At 36.9% G+C, this 11,501-nt stretch overlaps 1 long non-coding RNA gene across 1 annotated transcript; it reads right to left on the reverse strand.

The window, feature by feature from the left end:
- Positions 1 to 349: 349 nt before the first annotated feature.
- Positions 350 to 8,782, reverse strand: LOC130458881 (uncharacterized). Its single transcript, XR_008918248.1, has 3 exons — positions 8,660 to 8,782; positions 4,184 to 4,304; positions 350 to 1,620 (listed from the first exon to the last, which is right to left on the reverse strand). It is a non-coding gene; the product is annotated as an uncharacterized LOC130458881 (long non-coding RNA).
- Positions 8,783 to 11,501: the final 2,719 nt, after the last annotated feature.

Genomic DNA, 11,501 nt, shown 5'->3' on the forward strand with positions numbered 1-11,501 from the left:
CCAACAGAGCAGGTGGATAGCATTCTTTGTCATTAGTCCCCCAGAATTGTCCTGGATCATTGCATTTCTGAGAGTAGCTAAGACCATCACAGTTGACCATTCCCTAATATTGCTTTTACTCTGTACAATGTTCTCCTGGTTCTGCTTAAAGAAAAAAAAATTAATTGGTATCATGAGAAGCAAAAACCACAAAATAGATCCTTTAGCTGGGTAATCACTGAATTAACAGAACCAAAATCAATTGAGTGCACTCAATGGATAGTGACAGCTTAAGTGGTACTGTAGATAGAACAAAGGACACCTAAGCAGAAGGACTTCAATTCAAATCGAGTATCTAACACTTCCTAGCTGTGTGACCCTGGGCAAGTCACTTAATGTCTTTCTGTCTCTTATTTCCTCATATAAAATAGGAGTAAAAAAAAAAGCACCTATCTCATAAGATTATAGTGAAGAACTATATAAATTAAATTTATATATAAGTACAAATATAATATATAAAGTATAAATATAAAAATATAAACTAAATAAAATATATACGATATAGTGAATATTATTATTAATTTAGGTTAGGTTAGTTGGAAAACTTTGGTCTGATATAACCCTTAAAATTGTCTGCAAATTTATAAGTTGTCTCATATCTCAAACATATCAAGAAGTGAGACAAGTTTATAAGAGCCATTCCCCAATAAATAAATGATCAAGAAATATAAACAGACAGTTTTCAGAGGAAGATATCAAAGCTATCAATATTCATGTGAAAAAATTCTATAAATCACTAATGATTTCAGAAATGTAAATTAAAATATCCTTGAGCTACCAACTCATACCCATAAGATTATCTTTTTTAGATAAATGTAGATAAATATAAATAATATAAATTTAGATAAACAGATTATCATTTTAGATAAATGCTAGAGGAAAAATAGGGGAATACATACATTAATTCATTGTGGGTAGATCTGTGAATTAGTCTAACCATCTGAAAAGCAATTTGTGTCCCCCCAAAGCTGTTAAACTATGCATAGTTTGTTTGTTTGTTTGATTTATAAAAAATGCTCCAATGAGGTCTATACTCCAAAGAGATCAAAGAAAAAGGGGAAAGACCCATATGTGCGAAAATATCTATAGCAATTTGTTTTGGGGCTTTTTGGTTATAACAAAAAATTGGAAACTAAGAGGATGCTCATCAATTGGGAAATAGCTGAACAAGTTAGAGTATGTGGATGTGATGGAATAGTGTTGTACTTTAAGAAGTGAAGAAGGGGATAGTTTTAGAAAAATTTGGAAAGATTTATGTGAACTGGTGTAAAGTGAAATGAGCAGAAATAGAACACTTTACACAGTAACAGTAATATTGTAAAGATAATCAACAGTGAAAGCCTTAGGAACTCCCATCAACACAATGACTCACCACAGTTTCAAAAAATCGAAAAATGCTACTTGTCTTTAGATGTAGACTCAGTGAAGATTGAAGCACATTTTTTGGTTCTTTTTCTTGTTTTGTTATTGTTGTTGCTGTTGTAATGTGTCTGAAGCATAAGTTTATTTTGTATGATTTCATACTTGAAATGTGTTTTGCATTTCCTTCTCTATGGATGGATGGAGGGAGAGAATCTGGAACTGAAAATTAAATAAAGTTGCATTTAAAAAATGTAAAAGTTTCATTTCTATGGTGTAGAAAATGCTGTGGTCCAGAGGCATCTCTATTTTTAGTTGCCTCATTTCTCCTTCTGGAAATCCCTCTGACCTTCAGGTCCATTACTCCTACTTGTAATGGGGAGCCTAGCCTCCAAAAAATTCATTGATCAGGTGGATCCATTGGAGCCTCTCTCAACCTGGAACCTGGCTTTAAACCTCACTGACCAGCAGGAACCTGGCCTAAGCCTCATCCTAAATAGTTTTGCAGTTTACTGCTCCTCTTATAGTTCTCTTGTGGCTATTTCAACACCTTCTCAACTATGCTGTCTGGATGATCTTACATCCCTGAAAGGCATTTTATACTTCTAATCACAAAACAAAGCCCTACCCCAAGCAAACCAGCAGCAAATGTCATGAAAGAAAAATACCTGCTAACTTGATGATTTTATGCCTGTTGGGAGACCCTGAACAGATAACCATAGAACTGATGGTATTCCCATAGGAGCTAGGACCAGTTAAATTCCTGCACAACCAAGGGCTTGATCTCAGGTTTAATTTGGTGGATCTAACTGGCATAGAGACCTAACTGGTCTCTATGCCTCCCATCTCTAATCTCTCTAGTGAAACCAGCAAATTGACCCTAGATTAATCTTTTTATGCTACTTTGTTCTCATCATTTCTCTATAGTCCTAAACTATAGAGAAGGATAAAAAAAATTCTGTCACCAAATCAAAGGATTTGGGGACCATTTCTCATGCTTTCAGAGTACAATCTGTCAGTTTTTCCTCTCCATGGGCTTCCATAGTGAGCCAGAGAGCAGACTATGGGGAAGAATTCCAAGGGATGGACCCAGGGTTATCTTCAACTCTGTGTGGTGAACAGAAGTCATACTTAGAAGTATTTAAAGATACCTGCAACTACAAATGCTGGTAGATTGAAAGGATAATAGCTTCAGACCTCCAGACTAAAATCTTAAACGCACTTGGGATTTGGGAAAGTCTTCCTATTTAAAAGAAAGGTCTGGTCAACTTTTTTATAAATTGAATATGTTAGTTCTTAAACGGATACAGTACTACATCTGGAGAACCAGTCCATAATGCCACATCCTGTGTGACTTCTGTCCATATTCTTCCATAAATTCTCCACAAAGAATCTATGAAATTTCCTGAGGGCTTTCTTGTAGAACTCTTGGTGTGATAGCCCATGAAACAAAGTGAGAAAATTAGGAGATATTAATCTTTGGTATAATTCTATGGGCCAACTCAAATTCATTTGCCACCTCTCTAATTAAGACCTTTATTGCTTCAGGCTTAAATGATCTTAATAGCCTCCTAACTGGTCTCTATGCCTCCCATCTCTAATCTCTCTAGTGAAACCAGCAAATTGACCCTAGATTAATCTTTTTATGCTACTTTGTTCTCATCATTTCTCTGCTGGAAAACTTCCATGACTTTAGAGTTAGGATTGGAAGTCCAGTCCAATGACTCCAAAAACAGTAATCTTTCCACTTTGATAGACTTTTCCTGCTGAAATTCTAGAAAATTTCTAGAAACTGAAATTGTAGAAAATTCCAGAAATTGAAGCTGTGCTTATTGTTCCATCTATTTATATTTGGAATATTTGCTTTCCTCCAGTCCTGGGGCACCTCTCTCCTTCAACATAATTTTAAAACAGAGATGATAATAATGTAAAAATAAAAGACATCAATTAAAGGCATTGCAAGGAATAAGGATGGCTCTAAAGAAGAGATGTGGAAACATCCCCATATCTCACTCCTTTGCAGAGGTGGGAAATCTATGAGTAAAGAACATTGCAGATATTGGATGGGGGGGGGGTATTTATTGGGTTTGCTTTTTTTATTCTTCCTCTTTTTATTTTTTCTCCTTCTTTAAGAAATGTTATTATTTAGTGGAGAAGTTCCATGGAGACTGGAACAACCTCCAGGAAGTGATGCAGAGTGAGAGGAGCAGAACCAGGAGAACATTGTACACAGAGACTAATACACTGTGGTATCATCGAACGTAATGGACTTCTCCATTAGTGGCGGTGTAATGTCCCTGAACAACTTGCAGGGATCCAGGAGAAAAAAAACACCATTCATAAGCAAAGGATAAACTATGGGAGTGGAAACACTGAGAAAAAGCAACTGCCTGAATACAGAGGTTGAGGGGACATGACAGAGGATAGACTCTAAATGAACACTCTAATGCAAATACTATCAACAAAGCAATGGGTTCAAATCAAGAAAACATCTAATGCCCAGTGGACTTACGCGTCGGCTATGGGGGGTGGGGGGGGGGGAGGAAAAGAAAATGATCTATGTCTTTAATGAATAATGCTTGGAAATGATCAAATAAAATATATTTTAAAAAATGTTATTATTTATATGCAATGGTTCTCTGGAATCAGGAGGGGAGAAATGTTGGGAGAAATTTGGCAATGTTAAAAGAATTCAATAAAGCTTTTAAATAATAAAAGATACTTTTAAAACAAAACAATCCTATGCCAAAATCTTTTTTTTTAAGCATTCTGGGATGCAACTCACCTGTGCCTCTTGCTATAACCTCATTGAGAGCCTTTATATTCTGTTACCATCTTCTCCCTTATCTTGGACTTCAAGTTCCTCTTCATTTTGTTTTAGCCTTCCCAGGTCATAGATCATTCTTCTTGATAAAGAAATAGAAACAAAATATAATTGAAGGTGAATAGAAGAAAGTAGCAGCGAGGTACAGTAGAGTCAGGAAGACCTGAGTTTAAATTTGGCCTCAGACACTTATTAGTTGTGGGACTCTGGGCAAATCATTCAATTTCAGTCTCAGTTTCTTCCTCTGCTAAAATGAGCTGGAGGAGCAGCTAAGTGGCTCAGTGTATAAAGAGAGTCAAGTCTAGGGATGAGAGGTCCTGGGTGTAAATCTGTCCTCCAACACTTCCTAGCTGTGTGATCCTGAGCAAGTCACTTAACCCCAATTGCTTTTACAACTCTTCTGCCTTGGAATTTTAGTAATGATTCTAAGATGGAAGGTAAAGGTTTTTAAAAAATGAGGTGGAGAAGGAAATAGCAAACTAGTCTCTTTGCCAAGAAAATTCCAAGTTGGGTCACAATGAGTTGGACAATCAAAATGATCTTTTTTTATTTTTTCCCTAATTTCATGTGAAAACAGTTTCCAACATAAACAACAACAACAACTCTTCTCTTCCCTCTTAGAATCAATACTGTGTATTGGTTCCAAAGCAGAAGGATAGTTAGGTCTAGATGAGTGGGGTGGGGTGTTAAGTGACTTGCCCAGGGTCATATAGCTGTGAAGCATCTGAGGTCACATTTGAACTCAGGGCCTTGGGTTTCTGGGTCTCATTCTCAATCCACTGAACCACCTAGTTGCCCCCATTTTCCAACATTTTAAAAAGAATTTTGAATCTCAAATTCTCTCCCTTTACTTCCCCACCCCATAAGCAATCTGGTATAGATTTTACATGTGCAATCATGTAAAGCTAATTCTTATTTATTTTACCCCCCACAAAATATCTCTTGTATCTGTCCCCCCTCTCTCTATTCCCCTTCCTGCTCCCCTAGTTCAAATTCTCATTTCTTCTTACCGACATTTTTTCAGTATGTCTGTCAATGGGTCTCAGTTCTCACACCTTCCTTATCTCTGTCTAATATTGGTGCAAAGATAATAAATTAGAGAAATTGGAACTGGTGCTTCAAATAAAGCTCATCTCACCTCCTCATCCTTTCCCTCCCCATCAAATGATGCACCACCAAAAAGAAATTGTTTGTAGTTTGGGGGTTTTTTCTGTTTGTTTTTTTTTCCTGGTTTTTGATGGATGACAGAGCTAGATTGTGATTTGACACTGAGAGTCAAGGGCAACAGAATTGTATCAATATGGTTGTGAGGAAGAATCTGAAAATATTATATTGAATCCAGTCAATTGGAAGTTCTTCTCTCACCTTCATCCATTTGTGAGTAAAGGAGTGAAATGTCAGGGGCTTATTAAACTGTTCATATGACCTGGTTCTTTGTTCCAATATCCTGAGAGGTCCTAGGATGTTTGGCTCATAGATTTGGAGCCGAAAGGCATTTTATATATCATCTAGTTCAATTCCTATATTTTTACAAATAAAGAAACTGAAGCCTTGAAATGTGAGCTGATTTGTCCAAGGTTCTCTAAATCTAAATCCCATCCCTCTTTCTATGGGATATGTCCATAGGACATAGGATCAGGTAACTCAGCAACCTTTACCTCCAAAGAGACTGGAGAATGGGTCTTGTGTTCAGTTATGTGAATCATTGTGGCTATGCTTAAATCCATGGAGCAAAATATTTTTTTAAATTAATTTATTTATTTAGAATATTTTCCATGGTTACATGATTCATGACCCCCCCCCATTCCTTACCTCCCCCATCCCAAATCCAATAAGCAGTTCTACTGGGTTATACATGTGTCATTGTTCAAAATCCATTTCCATATTATTCATATTTACAGTAGAGGGATCTTTTACATAAAAATCCTAATCATATCCTCATCAAACCATGTGATTGATCATATGTTTTTCTTCTGTGTTTCTGCTCCCACAGTTCTTCCTCTCAATGTGGATAACATTCTTTCTCATAAGTCCCGCAGAATTGTCCTGGGTCATTGCATTGCTGCTAATAGAAAAGTCCATTATATTCAATTGTGCCACAGTGTATCAGTCTGTGTACAATGTTCTCCTGGTTCTGCCCCTTTCACTCTGCATCAGTTCCTGGAGGTCATTCCAGTTCACATGGAATTCCTCCTGTTCATTGTTCCTTTGAGCACAATAATATTCCATCACCAACATATACCACAATTTGTTCAGCCATTCCCCAATTGATGGGCATCCCCTCATTTTCCAATTTTTGGCCATCACAAAGAGTGCAGCTATGAATATTCTTGTACAAATCTTTTTCCTTATAATCTCTTTGGGGTACAAACCCAGCAGTGCTATGGCTGGATCAAAGGGCAGACAGTCTTTTAGCACCCTTTGGGCATAGTTCCAAATTGCCTTCCAGAATGGTTGGATCAATTTACAACTCCACCATAAGTGTATTAGTGTCTCATTTTTGGGAGACATCCCCTCCAACCTTTATTGCTTTCCTTTGCTGTCATGCTGGCCAATCTGCTATGTGTGAGGTGGTACCTGAGGGTTGTTTTGATTTGCATTTCTCTAATCAGGAGGGATTAGAATACTTTTTCATGTGCTTATTGATAGTTTTGATTTCATCTTGTGAAAACTGCCCATTCATGTCCCTTGACCATTTGTCATTGGGGATGGCTTGATTTTTTGTACAATTGTCTTAGTTCATGGAGCAAAATCTTAATAACAGAGTTTCTCTGAGAAACCTTGGTCTTTCTGGCAGGCAATGGAGGGAGCTGAGGCATTGGTGTCAAGGTCAAGTTAAAAGGAGTTGTCACCAAGGTCAAAATTAACAATAGATTAGGTGGAGATTTCCTATTTGAGATAATGTCAAGGAGGACATTGTGGACAATCCTGGTAGAGCATTCAGGAAAGAGAAATGGCCTCCTTTCCATATAGTAGAAAGAATGCTGTACTTTTAAAACTTTATTTCTCTCCTTTTTTGTAACATGAGTGATATGATGTTTTATATGATTTCACATGTATAGTCTGTATCAAATTGCTTGCTTTCTCAAGGAAGAGATTGGGTGAGTTTGGAATTCAAAATATTTTAAAATGAGTGTTTATAATGTTTACCTATAATTTAACAAATAAATACATTTATGTATTTAATAGAAAGAAAGAACACTGTATGGATCAGAAGATCAGGGTTTAAACCCTGACTTTGCCACTTATTACTTACCACTTGATTAAATTTGGGCAAGTTAACTAAACTCTTTTGGGTCTCAATTCTTCACCTTTAAACCAAGGCAGGTTGGACTAGATGATCTCTAAGACTCGCTTCTATCTCTGATTCTATGATTAGGTTAGGTTAGACTCACCTATATACACCTGGTATTGTGTTAAGTGTAGCTAAAATTTCATCTTCCACAAGATTCCTGTTCAGATAACCCTTATCTTCTCTGCCTTGATTATCTCCAATTTATCCTGTCTATGTCTTATTTGTATATAACTGTTTTCATATTGTCTTTTCCATTAGACTGTAAGTTCCTTGAGAGCAAGGAACTGTCTTTTGCTTTTCTAATTATCCTTATTGCTTAGCACAGTGCTTGAAACATGGTAGGCGCTTAATCAACACTTGTTGTTGAGTTCTTTATGACCCTCTGTGACCCCATTTGGGGTTTTCTTGGCAAAGATATTGGAGTGATTTGCCATTTCCTTCTCCAACTCACTTTACAGAAGAAATTGAGACAAACAGGATAAAGTAACCAGTCCAGGATCACACAGCTAAGTGTCTGAGGCTGGATTTGAACTTAAGAAGATGAGTCTTCTTGACTCCATGCTTAGTAATCCATCCACTGTATCACCTACCTGCTCAGAAACTTTCAGCAATTCCCCAGTTTATTGCCTACTAAATAACATACAAACTTTTCTATCTAGCATCCAAAGTCCTCAATAAAGCCCCAACTTACCTCTCAGTCCTATTTTCCACCACTGTTTTCCTTACTTTTTGCTTCAGTCAAATTAGCCAAATTACTATTTGATCAATCAACTCAACTTTCCTATCCTCCAAGCCAGAAAATTCCCTCTCCTTGGAACCTGGCTAAAGTGTACCTCAAAGCAATGTCAGGAGTTCGTACAGGTGAGAGTTCTACTTCTCTGTGCCTCCTAGAATAATGACCAGCCAGCCTGTGTGGAATCCTTACTGAACAGCAAGCAGACAAATGAGGCTGCTGGCTTGTGGGATATCATTCTCCCCTTGAGCCCTACTTTACCTTAAGCCTAGAAGAAATAAAGAAGACAAAGAGGCGACTTTAAACTTGTGACATCTGGCCTCTGAACCTCAAGCAATGCAAATCATTCTAGGAAATGGTAAATATTTAAAATTCAAGTAGTGACAAAAATACAGTTTGTGTGACTTACCCCTTCTATTATAAGCTGTTATCTTCATTCATCGGCATCAGATAACCTTAAAGACTTGGAGCCTGCTGTACAATCCATGAAATATAGCAAGCAATGAGAGAAGTCTGAGCTGGGTGTATGGCAGCAGAGTTACTGGGACCCAGCCAGAGTTCTCAGGTTGTAAAGTAAAATCTCCAGACCAATCGGACACTGGCCTCAGGCCATGGCAGTGATTAATGCCAGAGTTGTAAAAAGTGCAATGGTGGGAATTGTTAGCCAGATCTTTTTTTAAGGCTAGTTTTTTCTTCAAAGCAGCTTAACTTGAAACACATAATTTCCAGTTGTTTAGGGTCTAAAAATAAAGGGAAGGATTTTTTTTTTTTTTTACAACTAGGAACTTAAGCAACTTTACAGAAATCAAAGAATATTAATTAAAGTCTAAGGTACTTAACATCTCTGTCAGAGCCTTTAAAATGAGCATGTATAGGGTTGTTTAATTTTTTAATTAGTTTATTTTTTTTAATTATTTAATTAATTACTTTTTTTTAATGCTTACTTTCTGTCTTAATAACAAGTAGAAGAGAAAAGGTCAAGGAAGGACCATGAAAATAAGGGTAAGTGACTTATCCAGGGTCATAAAGCTGGGAAATACTTGAGTTCAAATTTGAACCCAGGTCCTCCCCATTCCAGGTCATTATGCTATCTAACTACCTCCATGTACAGGTTTTTCTATCACAATGATATATGTGTACAATTTGGCGTTGCTCTTTTCTTTCCAACATTATCTCCTATAAACGTGTACTAACACAGTTCATTTGCTTGTCCATTTTAATAGCTGAGTAGTTTTCCATCCTATGGATATACAATAGTTTGCTCTGCCATTGCTTTTGTTGGGCATTGGAATTGTTTCCAGTTTTTTTTGTTCTTATTATAAATAGCATTTCTATGAACAGCTTCGTATAAGTTACTTTTTTTTCCTCCCTCTTTTTTGGGTTATTTCCTTGGTTTGTATTCCCCAAAGTGAAATTACTACGTCAAAAGTTTTGTGGACAGTTTTTTGGTTCTTGTTGCATGTTGCCAGACTGCTCTCCCATAACAATTAACCCATTTCCAAGGCCACTAGTACTGTATGTGTACCAGTTTCCCTAAATCCTGGCTAAGGATTAGTTGTGTAAATTTAATTTATATTTGCTAATTTAATAGGCCTCCAATGGTACCTAAAGGTTCTTTAATTTCTATTTCTTTTAACTGCAGGCAAGGTTATGGATTTTTTCCTCAGATGTTGCATTTGTCTGGGAGGAGGTAACATGGGGAGATGGATAGAATGTCTGCTTTTTAGTAGAGAAAACCAGAACTCAAGTCCTGCCTTGGGTATCTAGTAAAGGTGTGGCCATTGGTCAGTCATGTGGCATCCTGTGCTTTAGGCAAAATTCTCTCAAAGTCTAAGGTGAAAACAAGTTGTTCTGAATTAGTTTTCCCCACAGATAAAATCAAAGGTCAGGATAAAGAAATTCCTCCCATCTAACCATCATTAATCACAGAATCTGAGTATTGAATAAAATGCATGTATCCACTTTGGGATTTGGGTTTTTGTTTTTGTTGTTTTTTACCAATTATGCTTTTCAGGTATATTTCTATCAAATTTTCTTTTTCCATTCCTTTTTCTGCATTTTATTGTGCTGCAGACTTTTTGACTTTTATATATTCAAACAAATCCATCTTGCCTCTCATAGCATTTTCTTTTTCTACAGTCAGGGATTTATCTCTCCTCTCCAGTTAGCATAAATATGCAATTCCTCTCTCTTTAGATTGCTTTCTTTTACCTCAGAACAGAAATCTTCCTAATGCCTAGGTCTGGCCATCTCATTCCCCTTTTCCAAACATTCAGAAGGTCCTTACTCTATACCAAATGAAATGCCTCCTATTCAAAGCTCTTTACAATCTGAATCAAACCTACTTTCCCAACCTAATCACATACTATTCCCCTCCCCATATTCTGCATTCCAGTCAAATTAGATTATTTGCTGCATCCTGATCTCACCCTGCTTTCCCCCCACCTCTGTACTCTTTCAAATGCCTGGGATGGACTATCCCCATCACTTTCTTGAAGGTCCAATGCAGATGCCACTTTTTCTGTGAAGTAGGTTCTGATTGCCCCAAGAGTAGTGATGCCTTCTTTCTCAAGTCTCCATATCACTCTTTTTGGACACCCTGTTTGATGATTATAATATCTAATGGAATTATTTGTGTATTTGTTTTCTCACTCCTATTAAAGTGCAGCCAAATGGAAGGACAGCTCATAGGTTCTCCTTGGAGAGGCAATTAGAAGAGTTAAGAGAATTGCTTTGCACACAGTAAGCACTTAAATTCTTTTTCATTAATTCATGAGTTGAAAGACACAAATAATATCACGTGGGACTCTTGATCATCTCGCTTGCAGGTATTCATGATTAACATGAGGTAAAAAATTCTACTACGAAGAGAGTTTTAGCTTATGTACCAAATTCTGGAGAGGAATACTAGGAAGAACCAAATTAAGTCAATGCACATTTTTATACAGTATGCTGACTTCACTATAAAGGTAGGTATTTGGAGAAAAATACACTGAAAATATGACTCAGGATGAAAAAATGAAAAACCCCAAAGACTCTGTTCCTGTATACCATGTATACTTTCTTCAAAAAGAGACCTGGAAGGCACTGGTAGACATAGCAAGCGCTGTGCAATATCACAAACTATAAATTGACTGTATTGAAACAGAACAATGAGATAATAATTAGTTATCATCATGGGAAAACACATCTGCATCAGCTGTCTGGACAGTTGGTCAGACCAAGCAAAGATCAGAATGGAGTATCTGAAG

This window comes from Monodelphis domestica, chromosome 4 (genome assembly GCF_027887165.1).
Source record: "Monodelphis domestica isolate mMonDom1 chromosome 4, mMonDom1.pri, whole genome shotgun sequence".
NCBI lineage: Eukaryota > Metazoa > Chordata > Mammalia > Didelphimorphia > Didelphidae > Monodelphis > Monodelphis domestica.